A 23,937-nucleotide genomic window follows, 5' to 3' on the forward strand; every position below is an offset into this window, starting at 1 on the left:
CTAGCAGCATGTATGCTCCCAATCCTCAGTCCTGGCAACACCACTAGTGACAAGACTCAGAGCCCAGAAGGAAAAAGGGATTGGTGGGGGGAGGTGGGGGCATCAACAGGGCTGCCTCAGGCTAAAATAACAGTGCTCCCCTCTCCTCCCATGAAAAATGTGAAAGTTGTGTGTCAAAGACATTTGCATTTCACTTTCTTCACAAATGAACAGTAATTTTTTTTAGTCACACTTCTCCTAATAGTATACCGACACAAGGTGAATAAATATCAAAACTCATTTAAATCTTGTTTCCAAAAAAAAACCCAGTTGTTTTTTCTACAGTGATTAATCCCGTTCCCCTGTCAAATGCACAAATAAAAGCTATGCCTTTTTACAATATAATTACATTGAAATACATCCCTTACTCAGTATAGTTTTAGAAAAATAATTCGTATATCACTTAGATACACAATTAGATTAGAACAATAGCTCAAAGATCATCTCATTAAACATCAAGATGAGACTGGGGGTTATAGACCTTCTTCAGTGAAATAACCCAGCCATACACTATCACACCTCATCACTGGACCCAGCAATGCAGACTGTTTGCTATGCAGCAGAGTAGCATATTATAATTTGTATTCTCATAAAGCGAGAGTCAGCTTCAATTAACAAACTGATTACCACATTCCTTCAACTCTTTTTTTTTTTATATATTGCCATTCATTTCTGCAGTGGCATGAATTTTAAGATCTGCAAGAGGCAGTCACCCATCAGCTGTCATTGTCTAACGCAGTCAAAAATCAATCCTTAAATTCATAGCAACATTCTGCCAAAAGTCTGCAAATATCTGTAGCTGATGGTGACAACTCATAAAAGAAGAATCTGTCATCAAAGCTAGTTCTCCAGCACCGCTCAAAGAGCTGCCATACTTGCGATTTCCACAGAGGAAGCACTGCTTCAAGAACAGTGGCCTGAGTGCAACAAGAAGTTTGTAATAACACCTCAGATCTCATTTATCACATCATGGGCATGTCTGCCTCATCAGTGGGACATAGCATCAGTGGATCACAGCTTCCACGAGCAAGTACCAGCCAGCCCAGCAGGTCCACACAAAACAGCACTGCAAGCGGCTTCGAGGTAAGAATAAAGGTAGTCAAATCATTGTAGCGTAGGCCCAAGCTCCAGCAAAATCTCAGCTCTTATTTTCAAATCCCTTTTTCTCTTAGCTATCCCTTAGCTCCTTGGCCTTTTCATATCCTCCCAAGACCCAGATTCCCACCTCTAATGGCAGCTCAGTAGACAGTCCTTACAACAGGGTCCTGCTGATTTTAAAAAATTACATACCTTCAAAATGGGATTGGGCAGATCATCAGAAAAAGGACCCACTGATGGTTGTGAAATACCTAGCCACTCCCATTTCGCAGTGTGACATTCAGGAACTTCCTGAGCCTGATACTGCAGCAATATTCAGGAAAAGTCCCACTAGCTGCTTGCTGGGCTCTTACCCTCTTCCCTGGGACATGTACTGTTTGCTCCTGACAGAGACCAGATGCTGGTCCGGATGCACCTCTGACCAAGCACGGCCATTCGTTCCCATGTTCTGCAAAGATCTGAGCTCTGCACGGCACAGCATTCAAAGGTTGTATTTTATTCACTTGTATTGAAATACAGTACATATGAATCTGTATTTACGATTTATTCATAAAGCCTAGTGAAAAGTGAGCATACGTTATCTGACTGTAAGACAAGGAAAATCCATTGCACAGCTTTTTACAAAGCACGTACTACAGTACATGAGTTGTGACAGCAAAGAGAAATAGCATCTGGAATAGCCAGTCCACAGCATTTTCTCTTTAGTATTCCCTCCCCCATCTGGTAGAAAGCCCTACAGTTTGGAAGGAGATCTGTCTTCTGGTTATAGCTGAGTCAGCAAAGATTCAAAGACTCAGCAAAAGATTCAATTTCAACAGAATCATGTAGTCATTAACTGGACTTCCTTACAAACTGTCACAAAACATGACATAAATTACATTTCAAAATTTTGTTTCCATTTATCAAGTGATGCTGTTAGTGGCCCTTTCAAAAGCTGTGGATGATTTCTAAAGCAACACGTACCTACAGAGACCTACTAATGCTGCCCCTGAACAAATATGCTATACTACATATTTTGCATCTCAGTAAATTAAAATTATTTTTAAAAAAATCTTATTTGCCCATTAAACTTGAATATAATAAAAGTATGCTAGTGTGGTGGGTTGACCCTGGTTGGACGCCAGGTGCCAAAGCCGCTCTGTCACTCCCCTCCTCAGCTGGACAGGGGAGATAAAATATAACGAAAGGTTTGTGGGTCAAGATAAAGACAGGGAGAGATCACTCAGCAGTTACTGTCATGGGCAAAACAGACTCAACTTGGCAAAATTAATTTACTCTATTGCAAATCAAATCAGAGTAGGACAATGAGAAATAAAAACTAAATCTTAACACACCTTCCTCCTACCCCTCCCTTTTTCCCAGGTGCAATTTCACTCCCAATTTCTCTACCTCCTACCCTCCAGATGTGCAGGGGAATGGGGAACGGGGTTGGGGTCAGTTCATCTCACATATCTCTGCCGCTCCTTCCTTCTCAGGAGGACGACTCCTCACATTCTTCCCCTGCTCCAGCGTGGGGTCCCTCCCATGGAAGACAGTCCTCCATGAACTTCTCCAAGGTGAGTCCTTCCCACAGGCTCCAGTTCTTCACAAACTGCTCCAGAGTGGGTCCCTTCCATGGGGTGCCGTCCTTCAGGAACAGACTGCTCCCATGTGGGTCCCCCACGGGGTCACAAGTCCTGCCAGCAAACCAGCTCCAGCGTGGGCTCCTCTCTCTACAAGTCCACAGGTCCTGCCAGGAGCCAGCTCCAGTGTGGGCTTCCCATGGGGTCACAGCCTCCTTCAGGCATCCACCTGCTCCATGATGGGGTCCTCCACAGGCTGCAGGTGGATATCTGCTGCACCATTAACCCCCATGTGCTGCAGGGGGACAGCCTGCCTCACCATGGCCTTCACCATGGGCTGCAGGGGAATCTCTGCTCCGGCACCTATAGCACCTCCTCTGCTCCTTCTTCACTGACCTTGGTGTCTGCAGGGCTGTTCCTCTCACATATTCTCACTCCTCTCTCCTGGCTGCAGTTGCTGTTGTGCAGCAACATTTTTCCCTTCTTAAACCTGTTATCCCAGAGGCGCTACCACTGTCGCTGATGGGCTCAGCCTTGGCTGAGCAGTGGCAGGTCCATCTTGGAGCCGCCTGGCACCAGCTCTGTTGGGCTGGGGGAAGCTTTTAGGCAACTTCTCACAGAAGCCACCCCTGTTGCCCGCCCCACCCCAAAAAAAACCCTTGCCATGCAAACCCCAATATAGCTAGTCTGCCTCATTGAACAGAGATTAAAGAGAAAAACAACAACCAGACAATTAAGGTATTTTTAACACTCACTTCATCATATTTGTTAGCAAATGCTAGTTAGGTTTTTTCCTTTTTTTAAGCTACATAATTATATTGATTTCACAAAACCAATTATATATTTTTTAGAAGGGCAAAAAAACGTTTGGGTCTAGAGGGGAACTATTGCAATGATGACATATCTTCAACATCCTTCAAACTATATTCTTCCCTAACTTTACTGTTAACTAACTTTTTGTAATCTACTGCTAAGAAAAACATCTGTGCACCCTGTATAGCAAGGGGCTCACAGAAAAACTGAATTTTGAAATTTCACCACTGGGAATTAGGAATCTATGCGGGACCAAAGTCACAACTACAAGTAAAGTTGTGATTATTATTTTGCATTAGTGATGTACTGAATCTTCACTACATATTTGTAATTACATCTTTCGTAATTTAAGAATACAGGAAGTATTCTTAAATTACAAAAGCTCAGGCTTTGAAAGCTGGCCACGTGTCTTGCCTTCTACCATGACCTCTACCAAAATTTGGGTAGAATGCAGGATAGAAGGGGGAGGTGCTCTAGTTCATGATGCTTTTCATCTTTTTCTTTTCCCTCCACATTATTTTAAACTGCCTTGTACTGGGAACTATACTACAAAAAAAGGGAAAAAAAAACCCAACACATAAAACAGGTTTAAAAACATTACTTGATTGAACAAAAGGCAGTAGTTCAGGATTGGGAGGACATCCATATAACAGAGCAGCAGAAGACAATGCACTGAGGTAACCGTAGGAAAAGTTTTAGCTGGGAAGAGGGAAGATTTATCAGCTGGCAGGAGAATGACGAAGATGAAGGTTAGAGTCGGATGAAAACTTTGTGTAAAATCTTGAAGATGTATAAAAAGTTTGAGTGAAGGCAAGGTTAATGAATGCAGGCAGAAAAGAGGTAATATGAGAGTAATGCAAGTTTAGCTGTTGCATTCTATTTAAACTGGGAAGAGAGAACATAGCGACTGGAGTCATACATGTTCAGTAATTAATACAGAAGAATATCACATCACAGCCATCTGGACATACTTTTTTGTATCTGTAAATTGCACAGGAAAACATGCCAAAATTTGTACATGGATGTAAGAGAAACCAGAAGGAAGATGGTAATACAGCAACTTCAAATAGTTGGGTTTTAAAACAAAATTATGTTCAACTGAAAACAGTTCTCTACCATTTTGTATTTCACTGAACAAATGTGCTTGATAGTCCCTGGGATTTAGCTTTCATAAGGACTTAATATAATACTTTTTAAAAAAAAAATGTGAAACACCAACCTAAAGGACAAAACTGTACTGCTAAAACAAAACTGTTAGTGGATATTCTGCACATTAATACTAGGCAAACTTCCAAAATAAAGATTATATTTAAGTAGTTACTACTTAAAAGAACTGCTGGATGAGCGCCAAAATGTCATGAAATGACTACTGGGACAGCCTGCTTCAGTTAAATGATACAGGCAAACTTATCCTTCTCACGGTGGGTTCAGTCCTGCAGTTCTTTGGTAGAGTTTTAAAGGGCAGTGGTTTTTAAACACATTCAGCAAATGCATGGTGGTCACAGCTTTGAGAACGGAAAGACAGTGGAGGAGAATACACTTTTGTAAGTCAAATGCACTCACCCCCATGCCCCCATTTGCAAATGCATTTCAGACTCCCACCTGACTACCAGCTTTTGATTTGTTTCTTCTCATCAATAATCAACATAATCTCTCTTTACAGCAACAGCTTAAGTGGCAGCAAGGTTTAGCAGAACTGATATGAAGGAAAGGGAGAGGTGAGGCAGGTCAGAGCTCCCATCTCACATCACCGCTATGGAACACTTCTGTTCCTCACCTGTTTGTTTATATGTAGCTTTTCTATCAAGGTAAGCACTCAAAACACCCACTCATCTCACCCACCAAGCTTCTGGATTCCTCCTTCAGTTCTTGGATAAACTATAGAGAGTGTATCCTACAGAGAACACTTATGTGGAATGAACCATCCAATGTCTCTGCACTGATTATACAAAACGGCTAGAGTAAGTAGGCTACTATCTCACTTTCCTTGTTCTATAACATTACTGCTACAAAGACAACAATTTAGATCTTTTTATACATCAACAAAAGTTTTCCCACACACTTACGAAGATCTAGTACACAGATGAAAGCACTGTTTACTGTTCCTTCTAACCCCATGGTTAACCGCCCATGCTTATAGGCAATAGTGCTCAAAGGGGCCCCACCAATCTATGACACTCTTCCATACTAGATTTTGCATTTAGATCTCTGACTCAGTTGAGAACTGCAACAGAAAGATCACACCACTCCCTTCTGTGCCACATTCAGTTGTGTTAATACACAGAAAATTCAGAGATATCATACAAACATGCCTTTTTTTTTTAATTAGGAACATTAACTGTACAGCTAACCATGCTGTCTTTTATAGGTGTCCATCAGAAACACAGAAAACCCTGACAAAGCTACCAGAATCCTGCAACAAGTCTGAAAGGAAAATCATGGCTTCTGTTAGGCCTTTCTGAAAGTTCATCTACCTTTTGTTAGTTTTTCACTAAATCCTGAATCCAGACACAGACATTTTACACCTTCTGTGAAAGATGGTGTTCATAAACCCTTTCCTAAAACAAGTAAAATTAAACAAATGGAAGATGCAAAGATTTTCAAAGACCATTCTGCAGCTAACAAATCCAATCTATCAGAGTCTTCAAAATCAAAAGGCAAAGTTCAAAATTAATACAATGCTTACACTTAAAACCCCATGTATTCACACGCAAAGGTTTCACACATATGAGGAACATCCGTGCACATGGCTGAATTTCCTGTCAATACAAACTTGCTTATTTTTTGCTAGATCGTAAGATGTGTCATGACACAGAAAAAAAAAAAACACAGAAAAAATAATCCTTCTAAAGAGAATAAATCATAGTTGTATTTTCTTCCTCTGACATCGTTGTTAAAAATGTAAGTACTATTTTTATGACTGTTTAAAAGTAGTAAAACTTGACATGACAGAAATCATATACTATCTGGTGGAATGCACCCAATGAAGCTGTCAAACAACAAATAAGGAGATGTCAAATAACCTAAGGTTAAATGAGGAATGGCTCCTGACATATTTGTTTCAATACACAGAAGCCTCTTGTGGGTTTCCTTCAGAGCATACTTTGCGCTGCTGTGTATTTGTGTCTCAAAAAAAATAACAACAAAACCCAACCAACAAAACCCTCCTCTGTTTTTTCCAAGTCTGAAATATCCTCTTAAAAGGTTCTTTTAACTTACATTTCCATGGTTTATCTAATTGTTAACTATAATGGTCTTTCTAATGATTTCCATTTAAGAGCTTTCAGGGAAAAAAAAATAAATCTATTCTATAAGGTTATTTCACAAACTAACAATGTTGTGAAAATCCATTTTGTTTGGTGACATGTTTCCCAACGGTTTCTCAGTGGTTGACAGTTTCCATCAGTCAAAGACTACAATAAGTGTCACTGATGTCTCCATCATATCCGAAATCACTTCAGATTTCTGTAGCTTTGTAGCCATCATTTTTCATTTATCACTTTGGAATCTTATAAGCATACATTACATATGCACAGATTGCATACACTGAAACATATCTTATACTCCTTTATGAGAAATCTAAGTTTCAGAGAGCAAATGTGTCAAAGTCACCTTGAGCTCATAAATAGAAACATGCAGGATGATTACGTCTTCCCTTAGATTCTTCTAAAAGCAAACGCATAGTTTCAGCTTTCTTAGGCTGTTTTCCTTGCATCCAAATTTTTCTTAAGCACCCCCAACAGGTGCTTAAAGCGGAACTTCCTGTCCATGCCTACATTTTATGCCACACAGCATACTCATGGGTGTCACAGCAATAGCCTATGGAAAACCGCCCTCCCCACTGCACCAGCCCTCCAGCACAGCACACCATCAGGCAAGGCTGGATGACCTGCAGTAAGAACATCCTTAGCTAGTGCTGCCTGAGACCACCAAAATATATATCCAAAAGCCATACAGTATGGCCTGCACCCCTTTTTGCACTACTTTCTGTACATCTTCAGACCCTCACGTATTGCGTTCCTCAAAAACATAAATGCACACGTGGCACAGGAAAGGATCCCTTTCCTAGCATGAACAAATAACCACAACACCAACACACTGACACGCCATAGTTGAATATCATACACTTTGCTAGGAGGGCCACATGCTCACTTAGACAACAGCCCACAGTGATAAGCAAAGGCATTCCCCCAGGTAGACCAGTATAGCCTCTGCCTCACTTTGCTGGCCTGCCCCTTCATATTCTCCCATACCAAGCCTACATCCCTGGTCCAACACCACACCCTGAGCAAAGACCCTAGCTCCCAGGCAATCTAGATCTTCCTAGCAATCAGTTGTATCGAAGCTTAGTCCAGTGTCAGCTAACAACAGCATGCCTCAGCACCCAGATCCACGCGCTCACTCATTTATGGCACTATTTTCTCCCTCAAGTCATCCTCTGCCCCAAAGGGAAACCAGCCACCCACCAGCTGCATTTTTAAGACCAGGGGAAGGGTAAAGCCTGAGAGAAGCTACACTCATTAGGTCACACTGCATCTCCTGCCATACACAGATCTTACCCTTTCCACTCTCCTTCCACTGGAGCCCAGCTTCCTTCTCCCCTACCCTGCAGAGGAGCAATACAACAACCCGCTTCTGCCGAGCTGTAGAGAGCTGTTTTAGTCCTGAGCTGGGCGCTGGCTAACTCAGGCTACGAACATGCGCCAGCAATGTATTCAGTGTAAGTTAACCCAAAAGCCCACTCACTCCTCAGCAGCAAGGAGGATGGCACGTTTATGAGCCTGCTCCCTTAGTTCACCCTGACCTGTAGACCTGCCAACCAATGCTCGCATGACAGGCCAGATCATCACTTTGCTCATTTGCTTAGGGATCAAAAAAAATTGGCATACTGCACTGGATGCACTGATGTCTGAGGAGAAGGGTGGGTTAATAGACAAGGTAGAAAGGTCTCTGCATGACTATGATTAGCCCTGTCCTTCCCACCACTCCAGCAACATTTCTAAAAGAAGCAGAGAGGCCAGTTCAATTTTAAGACAACAGATCCTGAAGTTTTCCTTCACGGGATCCTTTAAAACCATCTTCACACTGGCAACTGAGGCTTGCACTGAGACTTCTACAGGTTTCTCATCTCCTTTTCATCACAGAACCTTGACAGATAATGACAGGACCGTTCAGTGCCCATCATGTAGTTGTGTGGCAGAGTCATGGCATGTACCACATGTAAGTAAATAAGAAAGCTAAGTAAGTTGTATCCAAGATGCTGTGAGTGGTTGTGGAATAGCCCATTCCTTCTTGATGTGTCCCAAGACAGGTGACCAGCTATCCTGCTGTGTGAATGCTGCCTCCTACTATGTCCTAAGGAAGGGTGGAGCTCAGAGTAAGGGAACACATTAGCTCCCCTACAAATCAAGGCCTACTGAGACATCTGCCCTCAGCTTTCCAGTCACTGTAGATCTCAGTGCCTCTCTTTTCTAAGGCCACCAAAATCCTCCTTGATCAGCAGGAGACAGTATTCATTTAAACACACAGAAAATGCTAAAACACTACTTTTTCTTCCCTGTATTTGTTTTTATTTCTTTTCTCAGCCTGTTAATGGTACTATGTATGCTTTTATTTCCTACAATCTCCACCTCTTCTCTTCTGTAATTCCTTTGCAGTTAAATTCCTTCTCCTTTACCAACTCTGCTTTGATGTCATTTGCATATTACTACAGAAAGACATATTGTTAAATCTACTTCCAGAACAACGTTCCAAGCATAAAGCTCTAGAAGGAATACCAAGGAAAATGTCCATTTAAAAAAAAAAAAAAAAAAAAAACCAAAAACAAACAAAAACCCCACCACCTCACCAAACAAAAACCGCTAAACCCTGTGAACGGCCTCTGTCAATGACACACGGAAAACAAGTACAGTAAAATGCCTTACAAATGAAAGTCCAACTAAAACCTGCCCTTTGGCTGCAGGTGTAATGTTGAAAAATGCTAAGTCAGAGCAGAAAAGTGCCAGTTTATGTAGCACTGGTGCAATAAGATACAAACATCATAGGTATGAGAAGCGTCTATGGAATGGAATTGCTGGAATTCAAAATAAGGAGCCCAGAAGGAAAATGCTGAGGATGCAAGGCCTTCCCACTGGGAGCCTTGTGTAACAATGAAATGCCGAATTTGACTTAGAAAGGGGCAAAAAAGAAGAGATACTGGACACAAAAAACACCAAACAAACCAAGAAACTTGCTGATACTGTATGCAACTGGCCAAGTAAAAATTGGCAATTTATATCAGCGTTAGGAAGTGCATAAACTCAAGAAGATAGATTTAAAATGTGAATGATACTCAACTTATCAAAGAGTAATAACAGACTTTCTAGCATGGTCTGCTTGCTACCCTCTACCTCAGCATGGTTCACCCCAGCGAGAGGATGGGACTTGCATGCTACTGAGAGTCCCAAAAGCACAGTCTGAATACAGCAACAGGTTCCCTTCATCCTTTCATACCTGGCCAGCTCCCTCCTCTGTTACCTACCACTTCACCACAATGTTGATGGGACAGTTGCAGAGTGATCTAGCAGAAAATCTGTATTGCTAAAGTCACCATGATGAATTCTGGTTTTTAAATTGTTAACACTTTTTGAATATGAAAGATCAAGTTTTATCATGTATTAGTTGTATCACTATGGCTCTGTCAATTTCTACAATTAATAACATAACTATAGACAAACACATCTCTCTCACATGGAAAATCCAGTGCAGAGTTCATAGTTTTTAAAGACACAAACCTGTATTTATACTGTAATAAACTTATATAGAAAGATATTGAAAACACAAATTGAAACATGACATTCCTACTGTGCAAAGTCTTTGCAAACCTTCAGTGCTCTGTAAAGAATAAATAACTGAGGAAAAGTCCATCTCAGCAGGTTAATCATGAGTCGTACCACCAAGATATACAGTTTGCTCCAGCTAGGCTGTCCATGGATAAACAGGGATTTCAATTTCCAGGGCTGTCAATCTTGAATGCTTTCCAGCACTGGATTCCACCATATTTTATAAAGATGAAACCTGAAGCTAAATGAAAAATAATTCAAACTGCTTGCAGTGGTGTTGCAGAAAGGGGCTTCCAGAGCAAACAAATTATACACACTACATTAATGCAGACACTGGAAGTACAAAAATCTGAGTCACGTGGGAAAAAATAAAAATAAATACACCAAACCTCGATCAACAGAGACAGCTCAAAGGGTCTCAAAACAGCGCTCTTTCTACAAATTCTTTTGACATTTTCAATGATCAAGACAAGAGAAAGCAACCCACGAGATTTCAGGCAATAGAGAGATAGCTGGAATACTTAAAGGCTGCAACTTTATTGCAAGAAGTATGACCTGGGGGAGAGCAGCTGTGCCAGTGGGGGGAAGTTGAACCTTATTCCTAAATAGATTTTTAAGCCAAAAAATAAATTAAAAAAAAGAAAAGAGAGTAAAATTATAAATCAAAGACGATTTAATTTCACACCAGGTGTTGAAACCCTGCTTTCAGATACCATTAATCTCAGAGGGTTAACAACAAGCTTTAATGGAAGGAGGCTCATTCGCTGTAGCAAGAAACAAAGAAACCAAGGGTCTTTCCATTAGACACAATGACCTCATCCATCCCTCTCTGATCCTCCTTCACCTCATATGCAGAGTCAAGTACAGCACAATTCATCACTTCAGTACAAAGCTGATGCAGCTCAGTGGTCCGCAGTTACGTTACATGCCAGGCACAGAGTTTCTGAAAGAGAATGAAGCTTCTTCATACCACTCTGCAAAAGCTATTGCTGCTTTGAAGCAATGCATGTTCCTTTTAACAAACAGTATCTCCATCATGTTTATCCAACGTCCTCTCTAAAACAGCTGCTAATCTAATTTTTTAATTAATCCACTCAATTTAAACAAGAGGCCTATTGTTCTCTAGGCTCCCTGATTTCACATAAACACTTTCTAAAACATGACATCAAACTAGACATCTTCAAGTTCTCAACTGCTGAGACGCTTTAAAGCCACAGCCTGTAGCTGGTCTATTTCACTCTTCCGTCCCTTAAAGACTTGGGTAAGCTGCATCCGGGCCTGTTAAATTGGGAGCATGCAATTTGTTCCACAATCTTGCCTACAAATGCTTCCAGCTGAGAAAGGCAACCTCATAAGCCTCCCATAAGAAGAGTTCCAAAACAGGAACCACCCCACGCTTTTCAGTGGTGAGCACATACACACAAGAACAATTTAGGTTTTCTGCCACGGCTTTATCTTAGATTGCTTGTTTCATAATGTCATTACATGCAGGCCACACAGACTCTTCAACTAGATTTCTGCTACTGGTGTGGTTGAAAAAGGCATTTATTAATTTTATGTTTAGCCTGATACGGGGATTTTTTAGTCCTATATTCCTTCTTTCAGCACAGCCACAGCTGCTTTTTAAGATGTCCTCTTGCTTTTAATAGTCTCCTCTACCTTGTCATTTACCTATATGGGTTTCCTTTTCCCAAGCCTTTTTTAGACTGATGGTAAGCATTTGTGTGGGGCCTCCAAAACAGTATCCTGAAATAGTGTCTCTGCCACCTACAAACATGTTACTCAGAGTTGTCCTTTCAGTTTTTCTTTAAACAAACATCCCCATTTTTACATAGTTTCCCTTTATGAAGTTGAGCATAGTTTAAGAGAGGGGAGAAGAAAGGAGAATTGCAGGTTGTTTTTCCTGCATTCCTCCCACTTCCATTTCTTGCATTTCCTTAGCTTAGGAAGGAGAGAAAGGCAGAATACCTGTAAGGGTCTACAAAGCCATCTCACAAGACTTTTTCCAGACAGCATCTTAAAATGTCTCCATGACATCACCATCTACCCAACGAACAAAATACAGTCTCTTGCCTACCTTTTAGTCACCATCCCTCTGTAATCATCTACTGCCTCTGTTCAGCGTGTGTGCAGAGCCTAGCACAGTAGGGTCCTGAGTCTATCTTGTAGGCTCCTAAGAGATAAAGAAACATAAAAGAGAAATAATAGGTATTGAAGAGGCAGCTCATCAGCAATTCTCAGACATTTATAGCAGTCATAAAACACCTGTCTTTCAAGACAATAAATTAGAAATGTAAGGCACTGAACTACACAGTGTGAACAAGAACTAAACAGAAAGAGGCAGGGGAAAAAAATCATTCTTTAAAATAACTGGCAGCTTGGGATGAGAAACAGAAAAGAGGAGTACTTGTCAAAGAATTAACAAAATCTATGGGAAATATGAATTTGAGAAAAATCCTCACTGTAAAAATCTCCCTTGGTTCCCTGACCACCACTAAAATGAAACATGCCTAAAACGTGGGCTGAAATCCGGCCCCAAGTGAAATCCATGACAAAATTCAGGTGGGCAAAACTTGTGTTCTTTCATCCTTCCATAAACAGAAAGTTCAAGAGAAAAATGCAGTTACTGTCTAATGTCTCAAAACAATACAAAATATATTTTTACAAAAACCAGATGCATCATTAAGAACATTTCAAGATGTTAACCCACTTCATAGGAATAGCAAAGACAATATAAACATTCAAAAAATTATCTTGCTTCTTTCTTTTTGGAAACAAAGCAAGTACTGTTCATCAATCAAGTGTTATCTTCACTTGAAAGAGAGAGACAGGAATCACATAGCAGTTTCCTGCCCTCAACACCTCAGCAAAGAACTACTGCACTTCAGAAGTAAAAAAATACAGTCCATCAATTTAAGCATTCATTTCTTTGATTGAGAATGTCTACAGCACAGAACAAATACACTAGCTATCAACAGTTCACCCTCATCCTAATCAGAGGCATGAGGCAAAAAGGAGTCGTTCAACTCTGTTTACTCACTTACACAGAGTGACTGTACTACATAACTGGTGCTTTTGATTTTTTTCCAGTGCTTTTCTGACCTATGAAAGTCTCAAAATCTGCCAAATGCATAAGCAGTACTGCATAAAAATGTTTTACAACAAGCAAACATCACATGAGCAGGAGGAACTCTCAGACACCAAAGATCCAGATTTACGTTCACCATGGCAAAATTTCTCATGAACCCCCTTGCTCCCTATCACCAAGTACTGCAGATTTTTATCATTTACATATTTTCTTCTAAATTAAGAATTTATATCATATGTTCACATATAGACACCCCTCCGCAAAATTCAGCGACGTCAAAGCGCTGTAGAAGCTGCCAAGAGCAGATTTAGAGTGTTCTCCATGGCATAGGGATCAACCAAAGCTAAAGGATGGAAGGCCATTTTGAATTTCATAGTCCAAGGTGGTAGGTGAAGCTTATATTGTTAAGAAGACATCGCATCACCACTTTTCAGAAAGGCAAGGACCAATTTAAACCTTGGAAGAGGACCAAGTTCTGCTTTTTATATTACTTTGTACCAGAGAATACTTGAACATCTCAGTGCAACTACCCGCCACCCGGGCACGTTGATGACAAACTATTCTGAGACATTCAGTCTGTCAAGTCATTAATTATAACTGTTACCCTATAGTAAGTTCTACAGACAACTACAAGCAACCCACCTCTAAGATGCAGTATGCTAGTAATTTATGTGTGTATTCACTACCCCAGAATGAACAGCTGAATTATTATGCTTTGAAACCTTACAAAGAAGGTTGTATACCTTAATTTTTCTAAACAAACCTAGTGCTTTCTCTATGCACTTCAACCCACCGTCCCCTCAGCACCCATTTCATGATTTATATTTTTACATGAACGCCTCAGGTTTTATTTTAGCAAAATAAAAGCTTTAGCAAATTGTTTTTTATTCTACTCTTAAGAATTACCTAGACAAAACTGGAAAGCAGAGTCTGTGCACCTTACTGATTTAGGGAAAACATGCACAGACACAGAAGCAAACTCATAAAGCTTGGATTTCTATAGATTCATGTCTTGCTTCTCTTTTACCTCTTAATATGGCAACCTTGCTGTTTCTATGACTGTGGCGGCACTCTCATTGGGCGTGATACAGTATATGCCGTGGGTAGGATAACAACAGAAATTAGCCTGAGTGTTCATTTAGTTAAGCTAAAGTTAGGCTAACTCAGCCTACACAGCCCACACCAAACCAACCTTAAAGAAATTGTAAACTAAGCCACCAAAATCAGAAGACTGACTGGAAAAAACACATCAATTTTTTTATTCGGGGGTATATAACCATGCTTTACTTTACTTTTGCTTTGGTTTAGCATCATTTACTGAAGCAAAATGCTTCAGTGGCTGCGCCCCCTGCCTCTGCCTCCTAAACTTTCCTTTCAGTGTGACTTCTGAAACTGATGACTAGTTTCAACCTAACACAAAAACTTTCACAAAAACGGCCAGGCAAAACAAGAGACAAACTCACTTTCCAAAGCACTGTTCTTCCCTGCTCTCGGTGACAAACACAGGCACACAAGAGGGGCATTCAGCCATGGTACATTTTATTTGCCCAGAAGCACATGAATTTAAAAGAGCAAGGGGAAAAAAATACATTCTGCAAATGGATAAAAACATACATACGTGTATACTAGTGGAAGTTTTCCAGAAATCTTCACTAGATTTAATGATAAACCCATAGGAATGCTGTTTCCCACTGCTGTTAGAATAAGGTACTGAAGTCATTGGTACGACCAAGCCGTATGATTAAACCTGGTGGGGGCGTGGAGGAGAGCGCACATGCAGTCAACAGCCTTCACTGCCATACAGATACAGGCACTGCACTCACATCTGCCTAGTATATTTGGAAAGCTATTTGGCTACACATTGAATTGAGCAAAGAAATAATCGTAACATGTCTAGACACCATGGCTCGTCTGCATGCTGAGACTTCCCGCTTCTGTTGCAGCTGCACGGCACCGCTCAGGCAGTGTGCCACAGCAGCAACCTCACCTCACCCAGTCAGCTGGGAGCTTGCCCGGGCACCCAGGATTTTTATACAATACCTAATGGCAACCACTGCTCACCTTGCAAGGCAAAAAAGGACACTGAGAGGGATAAGAACACACCTGCTCCAACACCACTGCACCAGCCAGCCTCAGCTTTTGCTCCACAGAGATCGCAACTTGAGTTAGGCAAGATGCTCCAAGTGACTTCTGCTGATGTTGGTGGTGCTGAAGTAGAAGTGTCAGGAGCACCAAGGAGATGGGGTTTTTCCCTGCTTCAGTGCTCTCACCTTCTACACACAGAACTGAGCACATGTAAGTAAACTTTATACACTACTTAAAATACTATTGAAAAAATTATTGACTCTTGTTGCTATCTGGCAGCAGGAGAGAAAATCATGTCAAAACTGAAAGTGTACCAAAACTGAGAGGGAAGGAGTCAAAAAGAAATACAAAAAGATACAAATATCCTCCCTCCTCTTCCCTTCCTCCAAAAAACGCCTGCATTATGCAAATATATCCCACTTTCAGGGATGAATCAAGGATGAATGGTCAGAACAGCTGCTATATACAACCTCATGCTCCTTCTACAAAAACTAACATTTCTCCTTATAATGTATGCTAGCTAATATTACGACTTATGTCTCTCATTTCATGCTGAAGAGGTCCTCACATAAGGAAAGAGATCTAATTAACTCCAGCTTATTTGCTGGACTAAAGAACGGATGTGGAAAGATGGCAATTATTAGGCTAAATCTAGGCATAAGGAACATGAAAGAAAAAGGAATACCCTTTTTACAAAGCTGCATTTTGTTTATATGTCTTTCAAATCACAATATCGAGTAAAGTAAAACCAAAACAAAATAAATGTAGAAATTCTTAGGAAAAGAAGCAGAAAAAAGAAAAAAAATATCAACAATGTCCTTGAGCATGTCCCAGCCGCCACAGTTTGAGACCACAGAATCCACCCACACAAACTCATCCCAGACAGGCAGACACATGGTGAAGAGCAGAAGGTCAATGTGCGGAGCACTACACCCATTCCTGTACTCCTTCACACGCAGATCTTCACGGCTGTGTCTGCGTCTTCTAATTCAGCTCAGAAGTCACATCCGGACAAAACAGGAGCAGTACAGGGACTCCCTTAAGCTCCAGCATTGTTCTTGCCTTGCTGAACACAAGCTCCAAGTCATGAAGAACCATGGACAACTGCACACATGTACACACACTCCCACATGCAAATCACATAAGCAATATAACTGACTCATCCAGAGTTTGTCAGGCTTACTCCATAGGCGTGGTAAATTGAACATAATGAGAACACAGGACACTCACGGCCCACATGAAGATCATCTTTGGAGAAAAGAAGAAAAAGAAGAATTTCATAAAGCAAACTCACTGTGTTTGCTGTTAACACATGCCAGTGCTCAAAAATATGAGCCCTGGCCTATCCTACAGATTGATAGCTATACTATTGACCACGGTACCTTTTTTCCAGTTTTTCTGAAAGGGAAGGTCTTGACAAAGGAAATTAGATTCATTAATTACCCACAGCTTTAACTCTATTTACTCTAAAGTATCACTCTATTCTTCACTAGGCCAAAATAAGAATAAATGTAGAGACTGGAGTGCCAAGATGGGAAACATATTGCTGACAGGAAAGCATAGATCAGAATATGTGAAGTCACCAGACAGCTGGAGCTCTCTGGCTGAAAATTATAAAATAGAATGACATAACATTTATTTGGTTTTGCAGGGATTTGACTAATAATAGTTCATTAAAAGCCACTGAACTTACTCTACTTACTTGCTTTAACTCCATGTAGGTCAAAGTTACAAGACACGTTAATGTCAATTTAACATTTAACTAACCACCGTAGATTTATAGTCCAAAAGCAGCACTTAGTTCTTGCCAAAAACCACGATTCCCAAAATAGTAATTTTTAAAGTATAATACATTATTAAGACTGCTGACAGAACGAACAGTATTACCCAGTTTGAAAGGGTAGAGATGGAGAAAAACAGTAATAAGGGAGAAATTATTGTGGTCTCACTCCCACTGAAGTCATGTTTTTCATGAAGACTTCAAAGAGCAGAGAAAGCATGGCCTTTATCTAACTTTCTGCAAATTACACAACTGAGTATTTTTATTTAAAATAAATCAGTTCTGATACAACTCTGACCTCCTTGAGTTTGACAGCAAAGCTTCTGAAAATATTTATTCTTGAGTGTGACACCACTTATCTTTGTGCTTTTCTGGTCTTTGACTGAAGCCTATAGGACATTTCAAGTGCTCTGTTGCCACTGGGATTTGCTGTCTACGTATCTCAAAACTCCTACATGTACATAGTTTCCTGAACCTGAAGCTCATTGGATTGGTAATCCAGACAATCTTTCCTAGTTCTAGGATACTGACAAGAGTAACACCTTTCAGCCAAGTTGTATTAGTAATGACAGCACAAGAGACTGAGAATTTCATGAGCAGAAAAATCAACTTCATAATGAAAGTCAATGAAAAGAATTATTAAACTCTATAACATAACATAGGCAAGATTTGTGTGCGTGTGTGTGTGCATGTCTACAAGACTTAGACAAAATCAATGTTTCCAGCATTTTTGTGTGTCCTTAAGATGAAACTCAATAGATGTACTGTGCTGGTTTTTCTTTTATTCTTTTTTTGGGTTTCTTTTTTTCGGTATCTTTTTGGGGTGGGGTGGGATGGTTCTAAATATTGCTAGAAGGATATCGTGCAATAATCTTCTTGAGAAATCTCCTTTCTTCCCCAAAAAGCAACATTGTACTGCACCTACCTCTTCTATAATTTTCACCTGTAACAAAAACAGTCAACATCACTCCACCCACCCTGATAAGAGCAACTATCCAGGGAATAAAATGTTATTCCTCTTCCAAAACTCCACCAAATAATTTAATGTCCTAACTGATTCTCAAATTTAAGTTGCACACTCAAAACTGATGTTAGCATGTAAATCTCAAATGTCATTGATCACCATATAAGTACTTCAAGATCTATGCCAGCTTAGGAAAAACAGGCAAAACCCTGTAATCTATGCATTTAGTCTGCATGAAACCAAACATTTGCTGCCTTTCCTTCATTAACCAGTGTACGGCTACTTCATTTGCCAAAGAAGGCAAGTAAGCTAAGAAAGTTAAAACTAAAAGTATAGGTATCATAGAAGAGAAATCCTGAGCAAAGGCATCTTTAGATATGGAACCATAAAAAAAAATCTTATGCTTTATCTGACCTTTCACAAAAGCCAGTAAACCTTTTAAATCTAGTTTTAAAAAATTCAAGTGAAACTTAGATGACAGACAACTTGTAGAGGAAAAAAAAAGAAGTCCACAACCCTCAGGAAACCCCTGGGTTTTATTTAATACTCTGAAAGACATTTGCTGTACTTCAGTATGCCAGCTAGTGTATTTTCTGTAGCATACTTAATTTAGAGACATCTGCTTGCTAGCAGACCAAGGGTGAAGCTTTGGGTTATGAGACCTGGATTATATTTCTGGCTCAGCCACCGATTTGTGGTGCAACCTTGAGAACCTTGCTCTGTTCCCATCTCACCATTATAAAACGTGAAGATAAGTTTTAACATATCCCAGTTTCTTTAAATAAAATGCAAGTTTTTCTATATCTCAGTGAACTGCATTGTGATAACTGCAGTTTCAATTAAGAGTGAACTCCTGAGCATAGTGACAATTTCAGGAAAGCTTTATGGTCGCGTTCTCTCAGTCAGAGCCCAGCTGCCTTCTGGAGAAACAGGGCTGAACAGATTCATGTAGGTACTGCAGATGCCAAATAATAACGAAAAGACTAATCCTGAATATTGCAGCTGCTGATAATGCTCATTGCCTAACAATGCAGAAAGTATTACACTCAGTATTGCCTACAGCATGTACTGCTACAGAGAAAAAAAAAAAGAAATGATATATAGTCTGGGAGAATCCCAGATGATAGCCTGAAGAAGAAAATAACTCAGTGTATATAGCTTGAGGTTATGAGGAAAGCGTCTGCTAATATGCAGCAGGCTCCCATAATTGTGCAGCTGAAGTTATAATACCCCAACAAAATGCCATTACAATGTGCAGTGTTTAACAACTGTGCCAGTTTTCACGCATGTCGGTTTATTCCACAAGCTGGCTTATCCACTTTGTTAGTCTAAATGCTCAAAATGATTTAAAGAAATCACATCCACTACGTTTTAAAGACAGGAGACCATATTAAATCCTGGGTAAATCTATTAACTTTAATAATTTTAATTATGAAGCATCAGGGAAAAAAAAGATCTGTAGTCTGCTTTTCCAAATGGGGGAGAGTTCATAAAAAATATGGGGGGGGGAGGGCGGGTTTGGTGCAACACATCAACAAGCTTCAGACAGTTTAGGTTCCCAGCCCAAATGTATTGGAATCATTTATGATATAAGAATATGAGAGAGAATTAACATGAGTTTCTTAATCTACAGTGCTTTCATATTCTGCCTCAATTTTTTTTGGCTTAGATTCTTCTCCTTCAGTGATGGATGCTTTCCCTCCTTCCATCTCAGCATGTATGAGAGAAAGGCAAAACTTAACATATCCATCACCAGAGCCAGAACACACAGCACAGTCCATCTGGTACCATAAATCGCAAACTGATAGACACTCCCCCCTTCCCCCAGCAAGCTTCTTCTACTCTCTCTTCAGCATGAAGTCAAATGCTGTGGGGTTTTTCTTCTAGGTGGCTATAGAGGTAGCAAGAATATGGTGGTTGTGATCTGGACATATTCCAAGGCTTGTCTGAAATATTCTTACCGACGGCCAAATGTTGTCCCCATCAGCAATGAAAGCATTCAATGCTTTGGCATTCTTCTAGCAGCCTATTCCTCCCATTGCCACCCAACATGCATGCACACTCCCATCTCCCCGGTTGCTCACAGCGCTGAAGCAATCACAAATGCCTCAGGCAAAACAAAGATACAGAGGTAAACACTTTAGTGCTGGGCATCATCCCAGGGAGGACATACATAATAATTTCCAAACTCCGCCTCAACAGATTATTTTTCTTGTGTTCAGTACTAGCAAAATTAAGGAAGGCAAAGAGTTTAATGTACAAGTAGGATCCCTGTCAAGATTTTCTTTACAACGCCTAGTTCATCACAAGCTGTTATTAAAAGCAAACGTCTACTATCCCCTGCTGTGCACTAGGCTTAAATGACAAAGCAGGCAGCAGATCCCAGAATTGCTCTGCACTGTGCCTACAGCTAACTTCCTCTCACAGCCCTCCCTTGCCCTCCTCCAGCATCTCCAATCTTCCCAGAATCTATACTTACTTTCAAGTGGCATATTACATTCACTTTGTTATTTTTTTTGAAGGTTAAACCACTAAGTAGAGCATGAAGTACATGATTCTGCATTTGCCACGCTGATGTCCTACATGTTCACCTCAGGCAGCAGAAAAAAAATACCTGGATCTGATTTTGCTCCTATATTTCAAGTCTGCTTGAGATACCTGTTTCATATAAAAACATAACAGAAAAGAGAGAAAGAGGTTTGGGTAAGTGGTGCTGGGGATGATCTGGAGTTTTCAAACTCAAATGGTTGGGAGAACTTAAGCAGAAAAGTACACAGAGACACTAAGTACATTATTCTAAGCGGCATTTATTAAAACGCAATGTTAAATTCAGTATCTGGTACTGGTTCTCATTACTTTTGACAATTCAGCAAGCAACACAATTCAGGTGTTAATTCACAACTTAATAGTATGAATCAGTAATACATAAGAACTAACTGCAGCAAACTCCCAATAAACAGGAAACTCCTATTAGAAACACCTTTAGGAATATTCAACAACTTGAATTGTGACACAGATGATTTTGCTTACTAGGACAGGATGGGAGGCTGCATGTCCTGTCTGCATGCACTTGTACGAATCCGCTGTTTCTGATCACTTGTAATTATATGAAAAGAAAAAGGAGTTTGGTTTAGAACATCTGCACCAGAGCAAGTCCCTAAAATTTCCCTAGAACAAGTGCGGGAAATATGTAGCACGAACAAGGAGAAGAAAGAACTAAGACATGCCCAGACTTGATATGGAAATCCTGATGTTAGGACTGGTACTCCCTTCAGAAATACAAACAAGACTGCTGGAAAAGTTGCCATGTTCCAAAGTTCCTCCTTCAAAGGTAAGAGAACTTGAAACAATGCAACAAAGCCAATAGAAACATGCACCGCAGATAAATCTGTGAGATAATCATGCTTTGTCTAAGATAGGGTTCACACTCTGCCACTGGCTATATACATACACGTGGTGCCCCTGTTGCGTTTGCCAGTGCTTTTTACCCATCCCACATCTTAACTTATTCTCTAACTTTCTACCCCAAGGTCTGAATTTTTTCAAAACAAATTAATCTGGCTCTCACATTACCTTGTGCTAGAGGCAGTATTGATACATAGAGATTGTAAATGAAAATTAGACCACACAGAAGGGTATACTAAGTTATCCTAGATAACAACAAAGTTAAAATGGGATTTAATGAGGACAACATTAACGTAATAGGCTAAAAAAGACATATGATTTTGAAAATAATTGTAGTATTTTACAATCATTATCACAGATGAGATGAAACTGAACAAAAATATGAAAGCATCAGGAAACGTGAAAGCACATTTAAACTCCCAGACCACTTCAAATTTCTGCTTTACTTATGCTGTGCACTAAATGTGTGTATAAATATTGCTTGTAGCTCCAGATCAGATGCAGCCGCATTTTAAGAACATTTCGAGTTTCTTTTATTTTTATATTGTTTTTATTACTTTGATTCTCTCAAGAAAAAGGTTTCATGGTGAAGCCACTGCTTTCACAAAGATGAGGAACATATTACACACAATTTACTTTTGGGGGGATTTGTCAGGTATCTGAAGATTGGTTCTTACCTTTTTATAACTTAGACAACAAGCTGCAGGAATACTTTTCATAGCTCCTTTACAACCTTCTCCTAAGGAAGCATTCTTATTCTCTCACCCAAAAATCTGATTAGCTACAAAGACCCTTTTGAATTACCTGTTAACAGATTAACAGAAATGTCCAATTCATCATGCTACAACACAGGACTATTTCTGCCCCTTTTTGTGCATAGCACCTCCACCTCCGCAGGGTTAGGACCTGTGCTCCGTGTTCTGCGTCATCACACCACGCAGTCAGTGCTGGTTCAGAAGCGCACATCACTTTGCACATCCAGCAGGTCCCCCTGGTTCTCTCCCTCGGGAATTTCTGAGCAAGGGTGAATGCTCTGATTAAACAGAATTCTAACTCTAACTTCTCCTTCCTTTAAATGACAGGAAGGAGAACTTAACCAAAAGGGAACATTTACTTGTAAATATGCAACCTTGACTTGCTGGACCCCTTAGCATCCTAGCAGGGCACTCAGCAGTGTTTTCACCAGACACTGTAGAAGGCTCTTTGCTCTGCTGTCTTAACTTCAAATGATGCAACTGTTTGAACTACTCTCAGGAGTATACTATGCCATTAATAGAAAACTCTTTTCTTCTCCAAAATCAATCTAACAAAAAAATCAATACTTGTGTTAGCTTTGCTTTTTCCCCCTCCTCCAATTTTGTGTATTTTCTTATCCCCCCACTCATTTCTCATGGTGGAAAATAAACCAAAACCAGTTTATCTTCCTCCATTGCCAGTCAAAGTCTGAAGATGACAAAACTCAAAAGATGCCTTTTGTTTTTGTTTTTACCCTTGCCCACACATTTCTATGCAAAGAGTTATCTTCAGGTGGTCCCTCTAGTGATATAAGAGTTAAGATTCAAGTCACAGTCTTAACTGTGTTGCATCTGGAGAACCTGGTCTTTGAGAGACCAACTACAACCTCCCCAGTAACTCAAAATCAGGCTCCAAATATGTAAAAATGTTCCTCTTTACACAACTTCAGCCTATGTCACAGTCCCTCATCATGCCCCAAAAAATCCTCTCAAGGACATGGTTCAGATTCAGCAACATTTGGAAGAACATTTGTGCTTGAAGTCTCAAAGTAGGTAGAGCAAAGAGGCAATCAGGCAGTCAGCATGGTTTGGGACACAGAGTTGGGCAGTTCTGGAGGCAGAGACCAAACAGAGCAGGGAAAATAAATAGGAGCACTCTATTTTTACTTTATTGTGCACATCTTGTTATGGCAGGCTGATGATATATCTCAGAGCAGTTAGAATGGATCTTATAGGCACAAAACAATGCAGAAGCTACACTCCTGTGGCTCAGTAATTCCTTATACTCCTAACCACTAAATGGCAGCTCAGGAAAATACTAACAATGAAAGACAGCAATAAATACTGCTCGATACGCAGGTTTTAGGTATACAGGCTGCCTGCCTTTTACACAGTATAAGGATCATCTGCTTTTATATTGGGTAGTCAAGAAAACACCTCATTTTCATACATAACATTAATGAGAAAGTACTGCATAGCCTGTAAATGCAAAAGCAGATCCCATTTGAGAAGCAGGCATTAAGGTAGAGAGAAGAAGAGAAAATCCTG

The 23,937-nt window shown here is 40.2% G+C and overlaps 1 protein-coding gene across 6 annotated transcripts in view; it reads right to left on the bottom strand.

The window, feature by feature from the left end:
• The window catches only part of SEMA5A (semaphorin 5A), a 354,573-nt gene that overhangs the window by 253,498 nt on the left and 77,138 nt on the right, over positions 1-23,937 (bottom strand). For 5 of the 6 annotated variants that reach the window (XM_064443361.1, XM_064443360.1, XM_064443364.1 and 2 more), the window contains exon 2: positions 12,411-12,506. The gene's annotated coding sequence lies outside the window, so the exon portion shown is untranslated. Of the gene's footprint in view, positions 1-11,177; positions 11,277-12,410; positions 12,507-23,937 lie in introns of all 6 variants that reach the window. The other variant, XM_064443363.1, reaches the window with a different exon arrangement.

Source organism: Phalacrocorax carbo, chromosome 2, assembly GCF_963921805.1.
Source record: "Phalacrocorax carbo chromosome 2, bPhaCar2.1, whole genome shotgun sequence".
In the NCBI taxonomy this organism is placed as follows: Eukaryota; Metazoa; Chordata; class Aves; order Suliformes; family Phalacrocoracidae; genus Phalacrocorax; species Phalacrocorax carbo.